This window comes from Grus americana, chromosome 1, assembly GCF_028858705.1.
Source record: "Grus americana isolate bGruAme1 chromosome 1, bGruAme1.mat, whole genome shotgun sequence".
NCBI classification, from domain to species: domain Eukaryota; kingdom Metazoa; phylum Chordata; class Aves; order Gruiformes; family Gruidae; genus Grus; species Grus americana.
The window spans coordinates 75984339-76008788 of record NC_072852.1 but is presented as its reverse complement, the minus strand read 5'-3'; the positions used below and the strand labels follow the sequence as shown (position 1 = coordinate 76008788).

The 24450-nt window shown below is 42.7% G+C and overlaps 1 protein-coding gene across 3 annotated transcripts in view; it reads left to right on the top strand.

Annotated features, from left to right (window-relative positions):
- Positions 1-24450, top strand: part of LMNTD1 (lamin tail domain containing 1) — a 208650-nt gene that overhangs the window by 4758 nt on the left and 179442 nt on the right. Inside the window, exon 1 of one of the 3 annotated variants that reach the window (XM_054843534.1) lies at positions 15985-16099. The exons of the other annotated variants lie outside the window; for them this stretch is intronic. The gene's annotated coding sequence lies outside the window, so the exon portion shown is untranslated. Of the gene's footprint in view, positions 1-15984; positions 16100-24450 lie in introns of those variants that run through there. 3 annotated transcript variants of the gene reach the window in all.

Here is a 24450-nt window from a genome sequence, read left to right as displayed (position 1 = left end):
GGGCAGGCCCTCATGTTTGCATTCATTGTATTTGCATTTATCTACCAACACAAATATTCTGTGGTGGATATTAATGGCTGAACCTCAGTGACTTAGGAGCACCTGCGCCAATGGAGCTCGGCATACCGCACAAACCCTGAATAAATGCATAAAGTAATCATGGTCACTGCTTCAAGTAGTCCTATTTACAGACATCTAAAATTAGCAGTGACTAAACCAAACTGTCCTGAGTTAACACAGTGTCCAGTTGTCCTGCATACACTGTGGTTAATACAGTTCTCAGCTCTTGGAATTCAGTGGTCAGACGCCTCTTTAGAACATTTTCAAGCTAATAATGTTCTTTATCCTCAAAACAGGCCTACTTAATTGTGAGTAGATTTTGCTGTAAAGTCATTCTGACACCTACATGTACTAACTCATCTTTGTGCAGTCCTGCCAGTGAGATCCATAGAGTGGGAACGCTCTTTGGTTACAGAAATGATTGCCTGAGCTTTGATGTGGTATAAGTGTCACCACCTTTCACATCAAGAAGGCACAAATCCCAATAACAATCAAGGTGGATATGCTGTCTCTGATTTGAGTTTCCCATGTACCTAGTTTCAGCTTTTACAGTGAACATAGCCTCACAGAAGAAGCCATGACACAGAGGGAGAAAAAACAGCTTAGCTGTTTGTCTCCATGGATCAAATCCCAAGCCACTTTGCAGGCAGGTATTGGTTCAAAGACTGATGCAGCGGTCTCCCTGTATAGGATAATTCTTCTGGAGGCAAAGCAGCCCAAGAGTCAACCCATCCACCAAAGAGGGTGTCATTTTTTGTTGCTTGGAGAAAATATCTAACAATGATTACCAGTGTGAGTGTTTACTACTTATTAAAAACAAATCCCATTCTGTCTTTCTGTCCCATTCAAGAACTTTCTAAAATTCTTGTACTACAAAAGGGTGACTGATGTGGGATGCAGTGTTCCTATTTTTTGCTTTATAGCTATACTTGCCAATCTTTGAAGTGCATTGATAGGAACCAGAAACAGCTGGATCTTCAGTCAGCAAAATGGGAAAGATAGGTGGCATGTAGTCATTGAATTAAGAAGCTTCATTGCTGCCCATAATCACTGATTGGATATTATCTAATGGCAGAAGAAGAGATATTGTTAACATCTGATGGTTTCAATTTCAAGTATTTTTAGGAGATGCATCAATTGAAGCAGTGATTAGACAGAAGTGGACCAAAACTGTCAGTTGATTGCTTTTAGACATTATAATCTCATTTTAAAATTAATAAAAACAAGTCTATAAATTTATTCAGCTGTAATTTCAGTCTGCTCGTATGTTATGGTCTTGCTCTGTTTTGCAAACATCAAAGGGAACTGATTTATGTCAAATGACCAACACTCTTTTCTCCACTACATGAATAATTCCTGTAGCTGATTTCTACCGGGAAACAGAAATACCTTTTATTTCTGTTATGTGCCTAGTCACAGTTTAGAGCAATTAGCTGCATTTAGGATACTTCAGATTATTTTCTATTTGTCTGACAGGTCAAGGAAAGTAGCCTGGCAAGATCTGTTTTGAAAGAGACATTATGAACATGTCCAAAGCAGTCTATACAGCTGGGTTCAAGTACTTCATTTCCAAGGTCTTTGTTTCGGTAGGAAATGATGATTGAGACTAATGCCTGTACAGATTTATCAAAATGGGTATTTTCTTGACTGCCTATTCAAACAACGCCTCTGACACCATTTCCGGTTAGCAACCCCAAGGCTTACAGCAGATGTTTGTTTGATAGGCTCTCATCTCCACTGTTATTTGGAAAGTCCATTTGGAAATAATAGCTCTATTACAAACCACAGAAATCAGAGGCAACATTATGAGAATCATTTACCCTGGGCAATCCAAATGAAATCCCTGGAGGGAAGAACATCTAACCACCATGTCCATTAAAACTATTTTGGGAAAGTGCTACGAAATGTGTTGTGTTCTGAAGATCCCTTTATCTCTCCTTCTGAATGCTGTAGTAGGTTTTCAGTTCTGCTGGGTATCCGAACATGCGAACACTGTATGCTCTTAATGTTGTGTAGTCGTAGCCGTTGCTGTGATATTTCATTCAGTAAGGTTACTTTTCTGTGTTGGAACAGGAAAGCAGTTTAAAACATGATTATGTTTATCCATTTTTACTGGTCCGTTAAGACAGCCCCAGGTTCCTCACTCCCTTCAGAGCCTTCACTGTGCCTGAAACTGAAGCTAGTAACAACTGCGTTTAAACAAGGATTTAATAAGCAGGGGTCTGGCATGGTTTCCTTGACCATCATGACATGAAAAAGAGCTTTTAGGTACCATCAACTCTGCATTTGATTTAATGTCTGAGTCACTGGCTAAACAAAATAGTGATTTAACCTTGACATAGCTCAGTTTAATCTTGTCTGTGTAAGTGGGAGCAAAATAGTTCAGTACGGGACTTTACTGTGCTTTCAACACAACTTGACCTTGTCTCCACCTGTGTGACCAACCTGACCTGTGAAAGTCAGGATGCTGTCAGCTGAACTACGACTTGAGCATAACCATACTATCAAGAGAGAGTTCATCTGTAACAATATTTGGCTCTTATATGCTGCCTTTCAGCCAAAGTGTTTTTCTGTGATGAGTAAGATTCAATAAGGCTAGTCAAAGATTTACTTTCTTATTGTCATTGTTTTTTCACAGAACTAAAATAAGGTTTTAGGGAAGAAAAGTAGTTTTCGTTTTTCCCTTGGACTTCATTGAAAAGCTTTGGATTTTCATTGCCAAAGAATGAGAAGAAAAAAAAAAAAAAAGCTGGCTTGTGTGATTTTTTTATTACAAACAGCCAAAACATTTATACAAAAATAGGAATCTTCTTGCAAACAGCATCTATTCTACCCAAGGCTTCTTTTTGGCTTCATAAGCTTTCAGGCAGCTCTATTTCTTATCTCTGTCATATCATTAAGGTACCTGAGGCTCAGACGAATGAAGCGATTTGCCCTGGGTGCCCCAGTAGGCTGGTGGCAGAGACCAGAAGACTCCTGTTCCCTGACATCCACTCTCATGCCTGAGCCTGTTCTCCATTCCCACCCCTCTGCAGGCAGAAAGACATTCATCAGTGCTCCCGAGACAGCTCCAATATTGGGAATAGTCTTTATTCTCGGAATAGAGAACTGGCCTGATAATAGTATATCTGCTGATAAATGCTGACGTTATTTGGATTTAAGCATCCTCTGGAAAGATTCTGCTGCAGACCGAGGCATTGCGACTGTGAGGAATATTATTTAGGGTCATATGTCTCTCTTCTGCTGCTGTGTACCGAACACTTCCTTTAAGAAGGGATACAAAGGAGACAGAAATGTAAATGATGTTACTGAAGCCTGCGTATCCCCCTGCCAGATAAATGGCACTTAGCAATCAGAGTCTTTGTTATGCTAACAGTTACTGGATATTTTAAACAGCGGTTGGGCTTAATTGGAATACATCATGCTTCAGTACCTGTGTAAACATTAGACCCTATCTGTCTATTGTATAAATTTCTGCTTTGGGGGCACCAGGAAGGGTCTATTTTCACACTATCTGCTGCTTCTTTACCTACTCCAGATTTTCCAGAAATGTGTATTTTATGCTTTGAGATGATTTATTACTGTGGCTTCCTCAGCCTTGTTTGAATCAGGATTGATTTAAATAATTGGATTTCCAATCTTTTCTTCCTATTTATACTGCTGTTATATGCGAGCAGCTTTTGTAGGACATGGGGCCTGTTACAGCTAGAAGAGAACATGTTTTGAATATGATACTGTCCAATTTAGCAAATAGTGTTAATTTACTATGATTGTAGTTCTTGGATTGTCACTGGTTAGTGAAGTGAATGCATTCGAGGAAAGGTGAGTGCCTCAATAAATTGAGACAGTAGTTCTTAACGTATATGTTTATGTTTTTAGCGTTACTTACCAGCAAACTGTGTCAGCTCCTTATTATATATAATACAATATGTACAAGGTAATATGTATTTTTAATGCTTTTGTCTCAGGAATGCTGACTAACGACTTTCCTTTCTCTTTGATTGGTAATCAGTATATATATTTTCTCCAGGTTACAACGCTTGTTATTTCCATCTCTTCATGATTTATTGAATAACTAAGCTTCAAGTGTCGGTACCATGTTCAAATGTCACAGATGAATTTCACTGAAAATTGCAAGGATAAGTTTAATTTGGCATTGTCATGGTTTAACCCCAGTTGGTAACTAGGCACCATGCAGACACTCACTCACCCCTCTCCCCCAAGGGGATGGGAATGGGAAAAAACCTTGTGGGTTGAGATAAAGACAGTTTAATAGCATAACAAAGGAAACTACTACTACTACTACTACTACTACTACTGCTGCTGCTGCTGCTGCTACTGCTGCTACTACTGCTACTACTGCTACTACTGATGTGATGCACAAATGCAATTGCTCACCACATGCAGAAAAAAACAACCCAATGCCCCATCTGTTTCCAAGCAGCAATCCCAGCTCCCGGCTCGCTTTCCCAGTTCTATCCAGAGCATGCCATTCTATGGCCAGGAACATCCCTTTGGCCAGCCTGGGTCAGCTGCCCTGGCTGTGCTCTCCCAGCTTCTTCTGCACCTGGCAGGGCATGGGAAGCTGAAAAGTCCTTGACTTAGTGTAAGCACTACAACTACCCAGCAACAACTAAAACTAGCAGTGTGTTATCAATGTTATTCTCATACTAAATCCAAAACACAGCACTATACTAGCTACTAGAAAGAAAATTAACTCTATCATCTCAGCTGAAACCAGGGCAGACATTGATCAGATCAGTGGGAGACTTGGTACCATAGCAGAGAATGTATTGCAGGGATTAGTATGAGTATATGGAAGTCAGAAACAGATGTTCTTCTTTACCCAGATCTGATGTCATTATTACCTGATGAGGTGGGACCTTAGAAGAAAAGTGAGGAACTAGGTTCCACTGTGTGTTGTTAGGAACTGGGCAAGTGGGTGGCTCCCAGCAAAGGAGGCACAGGTCAGAGGTGGGTTCAGGGTGCCCTGTTTGAGCATGAGCAGATAGGAGGCAGGTAAGGCAGAACTAGCACTGCTCCTGCAAGAAAAGACAGGAATGGTCCAAGCGAAGTTTCCTGGAGCAATTGTCTGGCTGCAACAGTCGCTTCCACTAGAAAATACCAAGCTGCTTTCAGTAACTTGTGCCTAAGTCTCTTAGCTCCTTCAAAAAATTGTCGCTATCATCTTCTTTCCAAGGATGGCTTCTTTAACTAGCTCTAACTTCCTATTTGGTGTAGACTCCAAAGTTTGTGTGCGTTCCCTTTTCTCTTAGGAAATCTCTTTGAAGGTATCCACAAACTTTATCATTCTTCTGTGCTTTCTCAGCCTATTTAAAGTGATTGGAGAAAGGAAAAAGAAAAGGTAGCAACCTAGTAATCCTGGAGGTATATTGAGAGACTGTCATCTGGACTGTAGTCATCCATCCTCCCTGTGCTCCCTGGCAACATGCTATTGAATTAACACACTTATGTACCCAGTGCATATAACAAATAATGAGGTCTCATGCTGAATTCATAAACAGAGAGAAGCCTCCAGGTTGTTCCCAGTACCAATATACATTATGCAGTGTACTGTAGTGTAATTGTACATCACAGACCTTCCCTGTAGACCATATTGCCTAGCTCTACTCGGTTTTCTTTAAAAATACATACTATAGATTTATGTTCTTGTAGCATAACAGGTACTCCTCCTTGGGCCTTGTAAATGCAAGAGCTGGAAATGAACACTGGTGTAAGAGACACACAACCTTCAACGATATTTTCCCTGTCCCCTTGGGTCTCCCTGTCACAATGGCTAGATCTTAGGTTCCTTTTGGACACCTTTGCAGAACTTTTCCCTGGGGGACCCATGAGCCTGCCATAAGGGAGCACCTGGATAGCACAGAAGATCAAGGAGCTTGTGCATCCTCTCAGACCCCAGGCTCAATTTTTGCAGCTGGTCCTGCAAGAAGAGGCTGGGCAAGAGCAAGGGATGTAGTCTGTGACCCTCGAGCAATGCCAGCTGTATTCTGAAGTTAAATGTGGTGGTGAATACACTTTGGTAATTACGCTGATGCATGGACATGGCATGAAAGCGAGGTTTGAGAAAAGTAAAGATACAAATGGATTTATACTATCTTTCTAATCAGCTAGCAAGTAGTAGAGCTTAAAAAGTGCCTTTAACTTGTACAAGGCCTAGCACAGTGACCATCTCTTTCAGGAGAGCATGGTGAGAATGTGATATGCTGGACTGGGTTGGGGTTTTTTGGGAGGCGTGTGTATGTGTGTGGGGGTTTCTTTTTAATGATGATAGATTATCTAGTCAATATGATCACCTCTTTTGGAAGGCATTTATAAAGATCAGTGTCAATATTTATGACAAAGCACTCTAAAATTTATTCATAGTCACTGAGACAATTTTTCACTCAGCATTAATGCACTGAGTGCAGAATACAGTCAGATATGTTAGCCGAGAATAAGCTCAGGCCCCAGTGTAGTGCTAAGGATGTTTAATGTATCTTGACAGTCATTAAGTAGTTGGTAAAGGACTGGCAATGAATTCATTATTCTCCTTATGAATCAATTCCTATTTATAGCAAACTATCAAAAATTCCACATTATAATATGAAGACTGAGATCACACATAATGGTTCTTTCACCAGAGGCAGCCATGAAAGGACCGGTGAGACTAGAACAAATTACAATTAATGATAGACTCTTTCTCAGAGAATTAAATACTTTAATTGGTCAATCAGGTTGGGCATTTGAGAAAGGAAGACTTGCAATTATGTGAGAGCCTGCCTACTGTACTTTGGCAGCTTTATGGGCCTCTGGCAATTTTTCATTGGGATTTAGATTTGTCATCATGTTTTAATGCTCATAGCTGCACCTAGCCAAGAATGAAAGCTGCTTCTTGACCTCTTGGGTTTTGGGGTTCCTTTGGAGGAATGAAGTTGTTAGATCAAGATCTTGGTACTGAGACAGTACAGCTGTCTCGGGTACAATTCATTCGTAACATCTATGTATCATCTAAAGTGTCTTTTGAAGGCTTAAGTGAGATGTGACACCCAGACCTTTCTGCTTAAGGGTGAATTTCACCCTCTTTGCATATACATGAGGCAGTGACATCAGTTCCTTGTGAGTGGCTCATGCTTGCTGTAGCGCTGAAGACAGGGACATCAGGGTAGCAACACTCAGTAAAAGTGCTTGAAGACATAGGTTTTGTTCCATGTACTTCTTTTTCAGGTGAGAGTAGGCTTGCATCTTGCATCTAATTCACAAAAGCTGCATCAGGGTACGTTAACTAAAGACCCGGGTCCGTGAAACAAAATTCATTATGTACGTTCCTGTGGAAAACTTTTATTCACTCTACCTCAGTTGTCCTCCAGTTAAACATCAAGATAACTCCATATAATGTCTGCCTTGTGTGTTTAGTTTGTCATTTGTTCAAAGAGTTTATCACTTAATGTGTGTTTTACCAGCCTGCTCACTACACTGCCCTGGTTTTCAGTAGAAGTTTTGAGGTGCTAATGTCGTGTTGCAACTGCTTTTAACAGTCTGTGTTACAGCATCTGTAACAAAGCACCATTGTGCAGGTTTCTGGGTGTCCCACATGAGTCAATGAGTTGGAGCAGCTGTTCTACACCAGAAAAAGCTCTGCCTTCTCTCCTCTGGAGAGTCTCATATTAGAAGTGAGGTAGGATTTTTTTTCAAAGTGAAACAAGACTCTACCTTGCAGCAGAGAGCTGTTCTTGCTTGACGATTGTGAGGAACATGGTGTGCTTTAGGTACGGCTAGTTACTGCTAGAAATGATTGCGTTATGTTAATTCATATTGCAAGCTTTGCACTGTGCTTATTCCATGAGCTTAATAAATGAGCTTTTGAATTGCTGGGGAAAGCTAGCCTTTCCCCACATAGGAAGGAAGAGCAAGAGCGGATCACTTCGGGGATACCACAAAAGTCTCTGAGCTGCATTAAGCAGTCTCTCATCCAGCATCAGGGTGACAGACCAGTCTGCAGTCTTGAATCAGGGGCACAGGACTGATTTGGGCCAAGCATGCGAAGGCTGCAGTAAGGTGATGCAATGGAAGATAAAACTTTACAGTTTGGATAGTTTAGATGTCAGGAGAGAAAGGGGAGCTAGATCTTATACCCCATCGGTCAGAGAGACTTGCTGTTGCAGGGCCAGGTCTGAGGTGCTATAAAAGCAACAGTTGATGGCTTGGTAGGTTAGCTTCGCTAGGTTATCCTCTAGGATTGACAAATGGTCACATATCCTCACTTCCCCAGGCAGATGAATCCTTTGTCCAGCACTCACCATTTAGAAGATGAGATGGTTGCCGGTCCTGACAAAAAGCAGTTACCTGTGCCAAGAGGCAAGAGAAGAGCGATTAGCAGCAACAACAAAACCCCAGAGGAAATCATGTACCAAACCAGGTTTGTTCCCCACCGCATTTTACAGAGGAAAAGCCACTTTTCCTAAAGAAAGTCACTTCTTTCCTCCCCTTAAGGAGAAGTCACTTCTCTTAGCTAAGCAGAGCAATGATGAGGGCAGGCCCTCCCTGAACCGTACCAGGCCCATGGCCCCACAAGGTGAGGGGGCAACCTGGGGTGCAGTGGTCTTGGCCGGGGTCTTCCATGGGGCAGGGGCAGATCCCGATCAGCGGGTGTTGGGCCAGGCAGGTGCCAGCCTGGGATGCGGCTGCAACATGGCTCCAGTCAGGCCCCGGGGGAATAGCCCCAGGTAAACAGCAGCTCTTAGGGAGCAAGGGGGGCTTTTTTTTTGTGAGGGCTAAATGGGCTCCCTACACATGAGAAAAATCCCAGCCCATTACTAGATAAAGCTGGGTTTTGTGCATACACAGAGCGGAGGAGCTCAGTGCTGGAGCTCTGGCAAGTGATGAAGAGGTGAGGCACCTGCAACTGCTCTCAGTGCAGGAGGAGGAAAACCTGTGGAGGCCGAGGGCCCAAAGGGCACCCTCCATGCCACTGGGTCTTGCCAGAAAAGAGCTTAAGCGGCAAAACATGCGCATTGTGATGCCTCAAAGAAGGTAAGAAATGAAGCTGGGTTTTCAGAAAAAGGCACACAGGTTTCTCGTGTCTGGGGTGTTCGCAGAAAGCGGCTAACAGGCAAGGTGCCATCAAGTGTGGGATATTCAGCCTCCTCTTGTGTCTGCTCTGCACCTCCCAGGTTTGATAAGAGCCTTGGGCATAAATTACTGCTCACTGTCGTGGGGGCGGTGGGTGGTCCCTTCCCCAGCTCTGGGTGAGGGAGGATCCTATGCACCCCATGGCACACAGAGACATTTTTCTGCAGCTGGTGCTCACAGGAGGCACAGCGCCTGTGTCAGGGCCTGGCTGGGGTGCAGGCACCATCTCCTCAGCGCCAAAACAGAAGAAGAAACATTGGCTAGCTAAAGAGCCCTGTTTCTGCCCTTGCCCCAAAGCCTACATGAGCCATGCTGCCATGACATCCGCTGCCCTTAAAAACCAGCTGGCTGGCTGGCTGCCACCGGAGCCTGGGCCTAATGCACTCCTCACCGATTGTATAGGCTCAATCTCATTTGCATGGCTATGCAAACAGCACCTACGCCAGTGTGAGGGCATTTGACCTTTAAAGAGATGTCCTCCTGCTTGGCTGCTCAGGTAGCAGTGAATTCTGCTGCCTGGGGAATGAGAGGCCATGGTCTGGGAGAGGGGCCAACAAAGCCACTGTGGGGTGTGGAGATAGGGAAGGATGCAGAGATAAGTCTCTGAAAGCTGGATTTGCTTTTCCTTCTCACCCTGGGAGCATGAGAGAGTGGCTGCTCCTCCTGAAGAAGGAATCTCCCTCCTTTGCCTCTTCCCAGACAGCAGTTACAGCTGCCCCATACATGTGGAGCTCTCTTTTGCTGTGGGCAGCAGCAGGCAGCTGCCTGGCATTGCAAGCAGTGGGCAGGAGGATCATGCCATTGCCCCCAGCAGTCTGCTGCCTCAGGTAAATGTGTGCTTTGCTTGGGCCTTTAACTCGATCAGCAGCCCCTTTGGGAGCTCAGGTTTGCTTAGGTATAAAAGAGTTTGTTGAAATTCACTGCAGCTTATTCACTAAATGCATTACAAATATTATTAAATTAAATGTAAATGCTTTTGAAATGCAAATACCATCCCGGGTTTTTCTCTCTTTTGCTTTGCTTAGGCTCACAGGATACGGGAGCTGACTCACGGTAGGGTTCTCAGGAGTCTCCAAGCTTTTAGTGTTCTGGCATTTACTACCCATAACTATACTTCTCATATTCAGATGACAAATTGGCCCTGCACCAGGGGAGCCCACATTTATTCAAAATATCCCAGCCTTGCTTATGATTGTGACAAATCCATACCCAAGGCTTGCTGCCAGCTTGGAAGTCTGGATCCTGATCAGCAAACTTTGATGAGAATCAATTCAATATAACTTGCTATATTAGCAGATGAAGTGGGAATGAGCCCCAGGGAGATGAAAAGCCAGCAGAGCTTCTGTTACCAGTTAGACAAAACTGCTGCCTTCATGTGTGCATTTGCATGAGCAATAGCTTTTGCATGCACTGGGCCTTCATCTTCTGTCCTTCCTCTATAGAGAAGTGTACGTGACCTAACAACTCTGACCTTTTGGCTTTGCCTATTAGGAAGATATATTACTACTGTACCTTAGGGTATGTTTGAGAAGCCCTTATTTTTCCCTGTAAAACATGAACACTTCTGTGGGCTTTAAAAACTATTATTTGAACTGTTCTATGTCTTCAGAAAGTACAGGGACACCCACAAAATCATGCTGGTCTCAACTTCATACTAAGAAAATGATGGGGTGTGCAGGTGAGTTGTTTTCAGAGGTCTCACGTGCTTTGAACTTGTCCTCCTCACTGTACTTGTCTCTTCTCATCCCTTTTTGCTGTTTGTTCACTGTTCTTCCTGCCCAGCTGGGAGCAGTTCCCCACAGATGTCCTGTGCCATGCAATGGGCCTGGTAAAGAAAATATTTATTGTCGTCTTCTTCCCCACTGTGGCAAGCAGGAAGTTTGGCAGGTGATGTTTCCTGTCAGGAAGTCGACACAGGGCATAGGAATCTCCGCTATCTCAAAAAACTCACTAAGCAATGTAATTTAACATGAAACTACTTTGGTGTGAGTGACTACAATTGTTATTCATAGCTTAGTCTCACATTTGCATTCTTATCTAGGAATGAAATTGTCACATCTCTGTCCCATGTAAGATTTGTGATTGCCTTGCAAGCTGGAAAGTCAATTTAAATTGAAGGTCCCAGTTAATAATGTACAAGATAATCAGTTTCACATGGCTGTTCTCAAAGATATTAAGGAAAGTATCAAAGAAATACAAATACCATGTGACATGATTAGCGTCATACAGAAGCATTTAGGATCAACATAGTGTCTTTGGTAGCTACCTGGTAATTATTACTATGTTTCCCTGGTTTAATTACATTTATACCTGTAAGATTACAAGATAATTATGCTTGAATTTATTACAGGAAACTAGAAATTGCATGGTTTGTTAACAACAGACAAGCAGAGTATAATTGGCAAACATGACATGGTTATTTGTGCAACATCTGAACGCATGTATTATTATTTCAAAGATCCAAGATTTTTGTGTGAGAAGCAAGTGTGAAGCCTAGCCAGTTTAGCACCTGGTAATGGGAAAAACAAAACACCAAGGAAAACACTGCATTGTCAAGCAACCTGGCAGGTCTCCAGGGCTGGAAGCAGAATCTTAAAAATTAGGTTTTAGCAATGTAGCAATTTACTACACCCTATTTCCCCTTCTATTTGTGACTTTTTGTCTTTTTTTGTGCTGGAATGCGAAGAAGCATTTTTACCTATTGCCTATATTGTAGGACCAGCTTGACTACAAAGTATCTTCTGTGATTGCAGCAGACTGGACTTTGATGACCTTAGCAGTTTCCATGTTAAACAGAGGGAGGTAAAGCTAAGTCACCTTGTTCTTTGGTTTGAGTTCCGCAAAGATAATGCATTCTGATGGATAGGGCCTAGGGCAGAAAGTGAGAGCACTTCCATATTATTCTTTGCCCTGGTCCTAAAGGTATTGCCCTTTAACTCCTAGAGATAGATGCTATCTCCCTACTGAGACCCTGCCTAGCACATTCTCTCTCCAAACTCAGTTAAGCCTTCTAGGCACTGGCAAAACCTATAAAAGTTAATAACGATACAGTGGAAATGGTCCCCAGTCAGTGATGGGGATGGTTTTCTCAATTAATTGGCAGTAGCAGTGAACTGTATACTTCACGGCTACATCCTGCAGGCATTGATGAGGCAGGTTTTGCTCTGGAGTCAAGGGGCATTTTGCCTGAGTGACACGTGGAGAATTCAGCTTAGCTCCTGTTGAGTCAACAGCACAGGTGTAGTACAAAGTGTTACTCATCCCAGACTCTGGCCATCATCTGAGCTGAGGCAACAGCAGTCTTGGCTTGGAGTTGCCTTGTAGCTATTGTGTGTTTCTAGGTAAATATTAAATTCTCTCAGCTGGGCTTTTTGTTCCTTGCATACTTATTAAAAAAAAATAAAAGAAAAAAATTAAAAAAAAGAAAAGAGCAAAACCCTCATGAAACTCATAAGCCTTCTCCTTGCCAATAAGCCATCAAGAGTTGCCTCCAGGTATCACTGTTTGCTCAATGTCCTGGGACTTCAAGAACATTGAGCAGGGTGTTGAAGTATCCAGTGTCAGCATAACCCCAGGCATTTCTACACATCCTCAACTCTCTGTAGACATCAGATATGAAAATACCCTGCTGTTTGTGTATAACAACAGCAATTTGACTGTGTGATGGCACTGCAGCAGGTATAAATAATTATTTTCACAATGGCACTGTTTCATTTCATCTAGAAACCTTGAAAGAATGTAAAATATATTTGAGCTTTGTGACAAGCCAGCTAATAGGTAAGCAGTGTTACTCCTACCAAGAGACAGTAAGAGGTACTAGGAAAACAAAGAATTTATTTTGGTGTGAATACAGTGTTATGAATAACAGAAATCAAGAATTCTGAATCCTTTGCTGTAACCTTTCGGGATGACCAGCCCTTCTGCTAAGTATTCTGCCTTAACATCACCAGTGAAAAACCTACTGCACAACTGTGTAACATCCTGGTCATACAATAAACAAGCAACAGCATGAAAACTCCTTGGCCAAGAAAAGGGCAAAGTAGTGAGCTGAACAGCATCAGGGAGCAGCCCAAGGGGCCTGCTCCGTGCAGGGAGGGCAAGCAGAGGGTGACCCCAGAACCACGCACTACCCATGCCACAGGGCATAGACCCACTGGATCTCAGCTTTATGAGCAGAGCAGGACCAGTGATAGCAACAGGTCTTGTCCACAGCCCAGTGAACCCCAGGGAAAAGCAAGGTCACAAGTCATGTCTGAGGCCGATCCAAACAGCAATTCAAGAACAAAGCTAGAAACAAGTTCTTCTACAGCATAGCTCAGTGGAAGAAAACTTACAAAGCAGAGATATTTTTTTCCAAACATGTTTGAAGAAACCAGATGCCTTCTGAGAAAAACATTTCCTTATTTGAAAACACTTTTTCCCCTTCAGAAAAAGAAGCATAATAGGGATTTAAGCAAGCCCTACCTAGTGAACTTTATTTGTCTCTGTAGTGCCTTCAGCATCTGAATCATTCCTTTGCTTAGATACTCTATATAGCAATGGACTACATTATATGACACAGTTGTCTTTTTGCAGTGTGTATTCAACCATGCCAGTGAAATTGGGAAGGATCTTGGGCCAGATTCTGTGGTCCTGGGGCTAATGTTTTACATAGCTGCTTTTTTTTTTTTTTTAAGTTTCCACTCATTAAAATTAAAAATAAACAAGCAGCAGGTTTTAATCTTCTCCAGTGACAATGTGTGACTTGTTTACACTCTGAATGTCTCTCTACTACTCACAGAAAGAAGAGCTTGAGTTTGGTAAGGGAAAACTCTTTAAGTTCTTGCTGAATCAGGGTTCAGTGTAATTACATTTCTTATCTACACAAAGTTTACACTGGTATCTACCTGAGGCTACCACCCTGCAGCAAGTAGTTTGCTTGCCAGAAGTTGAGCTAGGAAGTCAAAAGCCTCCTCCACAATCAGTCACTTTAGCAAAATTGGCCCCCAGCACAAGTTTAAAAGAGAGGAGGAAAGCAATGGCTGTTCAGAGTGAAGAAGCAGTGACTAACAACTAACAGGGTCCTAATGCAAATAACTATTTTCTTCTCAGCCAAGTGAGTGCTTCTAACAGACTTGTTAAGAAACAAAGAAGGAAGGATCTAAGTTTGTTTGCACCCACTTGGTTTCTCTTTGTCTCTTTGCATGGTGAAATGGGTGCATTTTAAAAGAACAACAAACCCTGCTGCTTTTCTGTCACATCTATTCTATAAAACGTCAAAACTAACCTACAGGCTAGCAAGACTTGTACTTGGGTATGCTGACCCCCTAAAGGTTGGCAGAAGGCTCTTCTGGAAAGCCTTGCTGAGTGAAATCCTGATTTCACCGAGATCAGTGGCACATACTGCAAAAGGCGCTAGGAGAAGCAGTGATGCAGGAAGGTGACCAGAGAACACGTTTGTCCTGATGAGTCTGCCCCCATGAGTAGCAGCCACCATGGCTGCTACTCATCAGACACAAATTGGGGTATCTGAGAAACAAAGCAACACTGACCACAGAAAATTTCAATGCCTTCTCTACCTCACCTGCCAATGCTAGTGATCTGTGCTTTCACAACAGTACTCACTGGAACTGAGTCACTGTAAAAAAAACCCAACCAACCAACCAACCAAACCCCCCAAAAAAACCCAACACAACATCAGTTTATTTCTCCTTATCCCACCAAACATTAGGCACAAGAAAGAGTTTTTCCAGCAACTGAAATTACAGGACCAGGTACTGCAACACCAGCTGGAAGTTCAAAGACAAAATTGTTTACAGGTGAGAAGAATAACCTTGCCCTTAAAACATGCATCTTCAGTGCCTCATAATTCTGGTGTTATTCCCACAGAGTTGACTTTCCTTCAAAAGCAGATTAGCACAGATTAATGCAATTGAACCAAATGGCCTCTAATGCAACTGAGCTGCAGCAATGGTGCAAGAAAGCATTTAAAAGGCCACACTTAAATACTAGGGTACAAGAAACTCCCCACAGTGCACAATTTTGCACTAGCTCTAGGTTTTCTCACCACTTTTGTCAGCTGGATCTCTGCATTACTGGGACTCAATAAGCTATCTTTGGTGCTGATTGGCCCAAATTAAGCCCTTGTGCCTCATTGCAGTATCAGCTGCTGATGCTTCCTGGTAGAGATTTTTTTTCCCTACCTTATATTTGGCCAGACAGTGTTATATTTTAGGTAGAGTGTGAAAGCTGAGATTCTGGGTTGGGTCTGCTTGTGATGTGAAGCTGGGGTTTTTTTGAGGTTTTCTCTGTGAGTATGTTAAGCTTTAGGTAACTCTTGTGATCTAAGATGCTGAATTATTTTGCCTGAATATGAAGTTGCTCTTACTTTTTACTTTATGCAGTTACCTGCAGAGGTGTATTTGTCTAGTGAATAGATGCTAGTCATTGCCTAGTCAATATGCCAACTCTGCTCCATTTCATTTCTTAATTGTGTTCATTGGTGACTTGTCACAGGTCCTCTACAAGAGGAATAAATATCCTTTGAGTAGACATGGCTCAAGACTTCTCAGCATCATATGTAGAATTCAGGTTTGCTTGGCGTGCAGCTGGCCTTACCGCAGGAAGGAGGGACGATTGTCAGGGCTGGAGGAGGTGTTACTCTATAGATCTGGGCTCTTTCCTCCAAGGGTGTTGCTTTTGCTGGCTCTCTGGAGTTCTCAAAGTACTAAGAAAGCCATGGCTCCATTGGTTGCTAGCTGCCCTAGGCAACCAGTCTGCCTCTGTGTGAATTTAAACAAGCTTTTTTACTCTGCAAATTGCTGTGTGAAAGGAAGAAATTGAAATCTCCATTCTGATGCTTTGATTTTCCTACCCTGCTAAGATGTGAATTTAAAGAGCTTCAGCGCTCTTTTCTTACCAGGAGCAGGTTAGTTTTGGCTATATCTCTATTAATAAACTGAGTGGCCCAATAGGAACTGACTTATAGCACAAAATAGCTGTTGCTTAGGACCTGGTATCTACAGTATATGTATTTTTGGCTACTCTTAACTTCATCCAGCAGACTGAATGTCCATTAGCAAATGGAGCTGATCATTCTGTTTAGTTTCACTTGAAAGAAGTCTGCTCTGTGGGCTCTCAGCCTCTTGGTGTTAACAACCAAAGCATAGTGAGTGAGGGTGATGGGAAGCCTGCTTTTCTGGAGCATATCTTCTGTTCTAACAACATCTAATATAGATTGACCTTTACAGCCAGCATGCAGTATTACTTCCTTGGAGCCCACCTGCTGATGATGGGGAAAATAATGCTGGATTTTGCAATGACTGAGCTTGTAAGAGTTGAAAATTCCTTTTTTAACTCATTGATTCAAAGTGTCTGCATGCCTCTGCATCTATAATGGGTTCAATTGCATTGGTTGCTAAGGGAAGAGCTGTTGTTGTATCTGAGGAGAATGATGAGAAAGCAAATTGTTTGAATAACCTGAAGTACAGGCAGGAAAAGCCCATATGTTATCATGGTGATTTCAGTCATTTAGTTTGGAAGGTGATGTGATGCTTAATTCATTAATGTTTGCTATAAGTGTTTTTAAAATTCAGTGAAGTTACTTGAGAGTTGTAGAGATTACTAATGGTTTTATGCTGTAAGCTTTCAGGGCTAGATTATTATTTAACTTGCTATAAACTGAGTGCTAGAGTTGTTTCATTAAAGGGTCTGTCAGCACTTAGATTATTAAAATGTGTTTTAATATTAAATCTTGTTCCTGGTGAGCATCATGGGAACACTTCCACCTGGACGGATGGCTTCCCACCCCACCAGGAGTGAGGGGTGTTTAAGCTCTTGTTAGTTCTGGAACTGCATCTATCAGTCTTGTAAATGAGCAGAACTTCTTCCCTGCTGAGATGATGATTTTTGGTTGTGGTCAGTTAACTTAATACAGCTGAGGTACAGGAGCTGGTGGGGGAGGAACAATGGAAGGGGATGGAGAAGAGAGTTGAGATTATTTGGGATTGGTTTTGTTTCCTTTTTGAAAGAAAATGTGCCCAAGAATGAAAACCTGAGGTCAAAGGGAAGTGAAAGAGAGGTCCTTGAAATGTCAGTAAGTCAAGCTGCAAATGCTATACCAAAAATAGTGTTCTTGAAACTGTTAGATGTGATCAGTATTGCCAGGTTCAGGTTTTCCAGGTTTCCCCCTGAATCCTCAGGGTTAATTTTTCTGTTTAGTCTGCTTTTGTTTTCTGATGAAACCACTAAAATAACAATTTGGCAACAGAAATCTTTCCTGTGCTTGAATCTAAAAAGAACAAGCAAAGCATGAATTAGCACTTGTATTAGAGAGCCACTTGAGAGAATGGCGTCAAAGTCACAAGACAAAAAGCCCTTTGTGTGTTTTGGTAGTCACCTGGCTGATCCATAATGATACTGAAAAGGAATGCTTCTATGTTTAGGTTTCAGGCTTTGTACTCTAGACACCTGAGTGAGTATTTCTCTCCATCTCTTTACCCTTATGCAAGCAGGAACAGCTTTAGAGCACAGCTGGGTGGGGAAAAGCCAATTGTGAGGCCACGAGGTCTCATTAGTAGGTGAATATCGGTGGCTTCTGCAAGAAATTAAGCTCATGGAAAGCCATGTAGGTTTGAATCCTTACATAAGGCTTTCATAAGCTGTTTTTAAACACCATTGACAATCTTCAGAACAGCTATTAAACTATGGCTCTGCTTTCCCCTTGTGCCTAGATGTTTAGCACAGACTGGCTTAGGCTGGGCACAGGTAGGTTGTGAATGCTTGTGTCCTGTATTTTCTGTCTCAAAGTGAGATACTCCCTGCCTTAGATGGTTGTTGGCTAAAATGATAAGGTGCTTGAATGCTCTGATAATGGTTGTCACTTAGGTTCCTTGTGTAGATGGAGAAGAGGCTGCTGGATTTGCGCAGCCTTTTAGAAAATGGGAAGAAAATGTGAGGGTATTTCTTAGGATTGTCTTGCCCCAGGGGAGGCTTTTTATTTTTAAAATAACTTCACTTGCCTTTTAAGCTTATTCTGGCACAGTCTGAACACTATTTCCTTTTATTTATTTTCATTTTTACAGCCATTCACTTTGAGAAGAGACTCTCTATGGGAACAGTGCAACAGTCATGCCAGTAACTGCTTAGGGGTTTGTTTTGTGTGTGATCACCCTATGCACTAGAACACTTAAAACTGCACAGTGTGAGATGAGAGCCTAACTTGTTGATTAGGGAACCTGTTGCTTTCTAGCATTGGCCAGAAAGGAATTCCTGTTCTGTGTGCACATTGCAAAGGAGCTAATGCACAGTAAGATGTCTTCAACCTTCCCTCAGGGGCATAGGTTATGTGCTAGTGCCAAAAGCAGGACTATTGACTTTAACTCAATGATTTGAATAGGAACAGCAAAAGTAATGATTAGTACCTGCTGGTTTTAATAGCTTGCACAAACACCAGTTGTATTAAAGGTACATAGAATAAGAAGCCAACAGAAGGCTACTGGAGTTATCCTTCTGACAAGAAACAAGATGAGTCTCCTCTATTCCTCAGTCTTGTCTTGTACCTAACTTTGAATAGCCTTGCATACCTTCTGGGAAACCACTGCTAGTCTGAATGCAGTACGCCTTCATTGTTCTTTCATATCTTCTATGGTAAAACTCAGTGCTCCTCAGTAACTGATTTGACTCCAGGTACATTCAGGAGTAGAAATAGCAACAAGAACATGACTTCAGCCTGTATGCAGAGTAAAAAAAGAAACACACATCTGAAAGAAAGAGCTGATTCTTAACGCTCTAGTGTTGCAAGCAGGTAGATAAAATGTGACTGATCTCTTGCAATGCACTGTGTATGGCTGTCTCTTTCCAGAGGAAAGAGGAACAGAGAAAAGTGTGGGGGTTTTGCGGTGCAATGTTTTTTTGTTTGTGTTCCCCTTGCCCTTCTCTTGTGTACCTGTGTCAAAGCTGACTATGGCACAGGTAGGTTTCCTGCATCACTAGTATAGGCATGTTACCATAAGATGTTCCACCTCTCTGAACTTTTTTCATCTCCTTATCTCTTGGCATTTCTATAATAAATGTGGAAGCAAAGCTTTTGTCCACAGAGTCTCTGTGTCATTCTGTGTAGAGGCAGAGGTTTAGTTATGAGCAAAGTCTGCTGCTTATGACCTGTTCAGGTGTTTTAGCCTTTCCCAGTGGAAGTATTCAGGGTAGTGAGGCTGGGGACTGCCTGTGGGATATCTCAAAGCCTGGATGGATAGGAAATGGTTTTGGTAGTGGAGATCAGCCCAAGTGAGTTAATGGCAGTTGGGGATTTGCTTTAGCTCAGCCAGAATCAGTTCCTGGGTTTATTTGTAAAGCTATCATCAACTATGGACTACTCGCTACTAGAAGGCTGTTGAGGAAAGTGGTTGCCACCACCCTTGAATGGCTGTCAACAGGGAGATGCTATGTGGTTGCCTTGTGACAGGATCACCTAGTGTGGGGCACTCCAAAGCCAAGGTGCTTACTCTGAGTAGAAAGGAGCAATGGGAAATGAAAGGTTCTCAGTGACAGAAACAAAATCACTTTAGAGGAACATATTTAGGGCCAGGCTGAGAGCTGGCTGCCTCTTCCATGAGGCTTAGGGCAGTGCTTGGATGACACGTGTGCTCGCAGGCATGAGGGAGTTACGAGCTTCCTGTCATCTCCTGTGGCTGGGGTGGAAGGACAGCTTGCCCGCTGGCTGGCAATTACAGCCCTTCCTTTTTCACTGCCTGCCCTGCCTCCTGCTGACCCCCATCACAGGAGGAGCAGCGTCATGCACTGGGACTGTTTCCTCTGTGGCAATTGTTAGCAGTGAGCCTGGTGGACCACAAGCAAAGCAAGTAGCAGGGCATGGCATGGCTATTTTGACCATCCATGCTATTCTGCTGTCCAAGGCAACTGTCTGCTTTCCCCCTGCCTTGGGGGGAGCAAAAACCCCTGGATGGCTGCCAGTAGGAAGTTTTGGCACCTGTACTAGGTTGACACAAAGTCCTGGCTGCTTTGCAGCTGGAGGTGGGGGGTGAGTAGGGCAGGGTGGGATTTGCTTATTTTCTGTCTTTTCATTAGTTGATTTTTCTTGGCTGTTCCTATGCATATGTAAACATTTCCTCCCTGTGTTCTCGTGTCTTTGTTGTTTCCCCTAGTGAACTGATGTTGTTGTTATTGAATGATGATGGGTTTTTTCCCTCTTCTTTTTATTTTCAAACATGAGGTGAGGTGAATTAATGTGTGTGTGGAAAAATGCCAAAGGCAAGAAGCGTTTCCTCTGGCACAAAGGGGAGCATCTCTGCTGATCTTCCTGAAGTCCTCTCCTAGCTGGACTGTTCTTGTACCAAGGAGAGATGGACACAGATCAAAGCTCATTAGGTTTTGTGCATGAGGGAGATGGTCAGAGCTGAAGCTCGATTTTTATGTATTTATTGCCCCTGTTGGCCCAACATTCTGTAATGGCAGTAACTGAGGATCTGGATGCTGGGAGGAGGTGTTCTGTATCCAAACCTCACAGATTTGGCTGCAGCATTAACTGAGGTCACTCTGAGAAGCTTGCTTGCTCTTCTGCCTCCTTTCCCCCACAGCAGCTCTTGATGCATTAAGCAGACTGCTGGAACCAGAGCAATGTGTATGATGTAACTGCCCAACACGTGTTAGAGAGCTCTGTGAATCTCATCAGTCAGGGAGTTTGAGCATGCACTCTCTACAATGCTGACTGCTATTTTTCCCTTGCCCCTTCCTTGCAGAGGTGGGATTAGCTTCTGACACTCTACACAGAGCACTGGGGCCGGCTGTCTGAATCTCTGCTAGTGCTTACTATCACTCCAGAAGAATATTTCTATCTGAAGCATAAACTATTACCTGCAGTTTAGCCCCAACTAAAGCTTTGAGGCAGCTAGAAAGAGCAATGATTCACTTGACTCAGCTACTCAATGTAATTCATAGCATATGTGTGTGTGTAATAATAGTGAAAAAATTGCTCTTCAGTGGAGTAGAATTTCAGTTCTTCAGCAACAATAAGTATTGCATAGGATTTTTAATGTAAAACAAATAGCTGGAGCTTGTTATTAAAAGAGAATTCTTGGAGTATTAATAGCTGGTACTGTTGCATAAACAAAGATGCTTTTTCATGAATGAAGGGTTATCTAAGAACTCCCAATATTTTTTCCCCATTTCTTTGTTTTTGAATTCAATCCCAAATCTCCTTTTTTGGTGGTCTTTTTTTTTTTCCCCTTATGTGTTATCACAATATATTGTGGAAAGAAGACCATGAGTTTGTCCTGTAATTTGCAGCTCTGCACCAAGATGATGGTGTGATATGCGAGATCATCTTCCATTATTTTTAAAAGTATCAAGTTAAGGCTAATGTGGCCTGGCATGTGTGTGGTGACTAACCATCCTTTGCTCTGAAAAGCAAGAGATATTGCAGAGGACAGGGCTATGGGGAAGCTGGCCGTGATGATAAAAGCATTTTTAAGGCATGTTTTCATTACTTGGGGTTAAAGCCTACTGCTTACTTTTATAGGTGATTAGCTGAAAGGTACGGTCTCAACAGTTTTACATTACTTTTAATGTATCTGTTTAGCTCTTGGGAAGCAGTAGGTTGCAACCAAAACATGTTTCTTCTGTTGACTTAAAGCATAGCAAATCCTACATTTGCTGCTAGATTATTTTTTTTCTCCTGCTATCTGCCCTTTTGCCCACAGCAGTTTGTAATTCAGTCTAACAAGGAGCATAGGCATATTATCGGTTACTCCCTTAAAACCAGGCTTAGCAATCAGATAATTGGTTTCTTTCAGCAGATACATGGCTACAGAACCTGAGTGGGGGTGGGTTTTCTGGTAATAAATGCTATATGGTTATGTTTGACCAGTGTTTTACAGCCTGTCTGTAAGACTGTCTCAATTCATCTCTCATCTCTTAAAATACTAGAGATCCCAGGAGATGAGAGTGGGGCTCATGTGGTCAGAAGCTCTTTCCATCCACCTAGAAGGAAACCTTCAGAAACTGAGTGATACAAACCCAGATTTAATGGCTAAAGTTCAGAAAACTTGAGAAGTCCATGAAGCAGGGGTGAAATTAATTCAAGAGTAGGCTGCAGCAGCCTACCATCAAAATTTGAGCCTCTAATGTATAACATATGTTCCTGCTTTCATTTGTCTACTTTACAAGAGCTAATACACAGTATTTTCAGGGTTCACAAGGGGGGCTTTTCTCCCTCTAGGCTATTAGCTACAGTAACGGCTTATTAAGAAAGTTAGACTTTCTCCCAGCTGGGGGAAAAAGTGGCCCTGAAGGAGAGGGGGAGGAAGAGGAGAAAACTGAACATTTTGTTTAAACAACTTAACAATACAATGCCAAAGGAAATGAATCAGAAGAGAGTGATTTCTGCAAGCATGTATGTTTTGCTTTATGAAAACAAAGAGGTTTAAATCCTGGCCTCCCAAGAGTCAATAGAACCCATGTTTAACTTAGAATGGTAATAAGGGGTCCTGGTTCAGTTGCTACGGGGGGGATGAAGGTATTTCCAGAAGAACAAAGGATAGTTAGGCTTCTATCTAGTATAACCTCCTAGGGGTACTTCCCAGGATTATTTTGTGGTGTTTTGGTTTTTTTTCCTCTAAAAAGTAACCACCTCCTTCCTTACCCCACCCTTGAAAAAACACAGCTTTCTTTTTAATGTCATCTTCTACAGAAAATTAGGTCATCCACACCTGATACAGTGTGGTCTTGTCTTGTTGTTGGCACTTGGCACAATTCCCTGGTTCCTTCCTGCTGTGGGGTCAGCTCAGCTCTGGGGACGTTTAATGCTGCTCTAAGCTGTACCACACCAAGGAGCCCTAAAGGACCATCTGACAGGCAGGGACTTTAGAAGACTGTAAATAAACCCTTACTTTTCTTGGACTTGCCCTTTGTGATGAGGTATAAGGAAGTTTCCTGCCCCTCCATTTCCTATGTTAGTGAGATCTTCAGTTCTTCATTTGGAGAAGACAGAATAGGAGGATATGCTTCCAGCCCCACACCCAGTGTGGCTTGGAGCAGGCTGTTTGTGTATGTATAGTCTGTAGATTATTAATATCCGTTTGTGGGTAGATTGTTCATGCGGTTTTGTCTGTATGTATTTCCAAACCATCTTGGCCCTTCTTAAGGGCTCTTTCCTGGAATAAGCCCTCTGTGGGCTTTGACTGATTTGTGACTGCTATCCCTAGACTAAGACTGCTGGGTGAGAGGGGTATGTAATCTTGGCCTTTCACAAAATGACTGACAGCTGTTTCACACCTCTGGTGGTTTTTCACAGCACCTTAAGTATGTGCTAATGCTGAACTGGAAATATTGCTGTTTACCCTCTCCATTAGTGCATAGGAGTAATTGACTATCTCAAGATACTTTGAGACATCAGCTTCTCTTTTTTGACTCCACTCTAAAAACCTTGCTGTTCCCTTAGTATCAGGTACGCTGGTACTTTCCAATAGGCTTTCTGTGTATCTCAGGTTGTCCACTTCATTTATTTGTAAGTAGTGATAGCACTCAGCATGCAAAATTCTGGTCTGAACTTCCATAGCCTGTGTCCTACCTGTCTCTCTGCATGCAGGATTTCCTGTTTCCTGACTGTAAGCCTTTAAAAGCAGCAGTTAAGTGTTTTGAAGCAAGTTTTTGATCTCTTCTCTTGCATGTTTGGAATGAGCAGTGTTTGCCCTCCTACAGCACTGACTAGCTGGAGCTGGGCAGGATGGGCTGTCCATACATAGCATGCAAGTAGATCAAGGGGAGAGATGTTTCTCTTTGGATTTTCTAAGTGATGTTGTTCAGATCAGTAAACAAATTCTTGTGTTTTTGTCTCTATGTAGTGGAGCAGCCTGATAGGGGCTACCCTACATGGGGGTGATGAGCTGTGACCAAGGGTGATGCCAGCACAGGTCACGCAAGACTCTTTTCCCCAGAGCCCAGGGTTGCAGTACCTGACAATGGCAAGCTCCAGTGACAGACCTAAACAAGGTGAGATGATGAGTCAGGTCTGGGATATGTCCAGAAGAGTTTAGTTGGGAACAAACTGTTTAGTTGGGACACCAGACTGGAGATGCAGCTACCAAGAGTACTGGTACAAGAATTATCCAGCATAAAGTGTAGAAACAAGACTGGAAATAAGGCTACCTACAGCACAGGTCTGGGGCTTTTTGGGAAGCCCAGTCAGCAAGCTAGGATGGGGCTAGGCACAGGCATGTGAGCACCATGGCTCCAGCAAGGACTGAAGCCCTAGGGCTGAGCTGC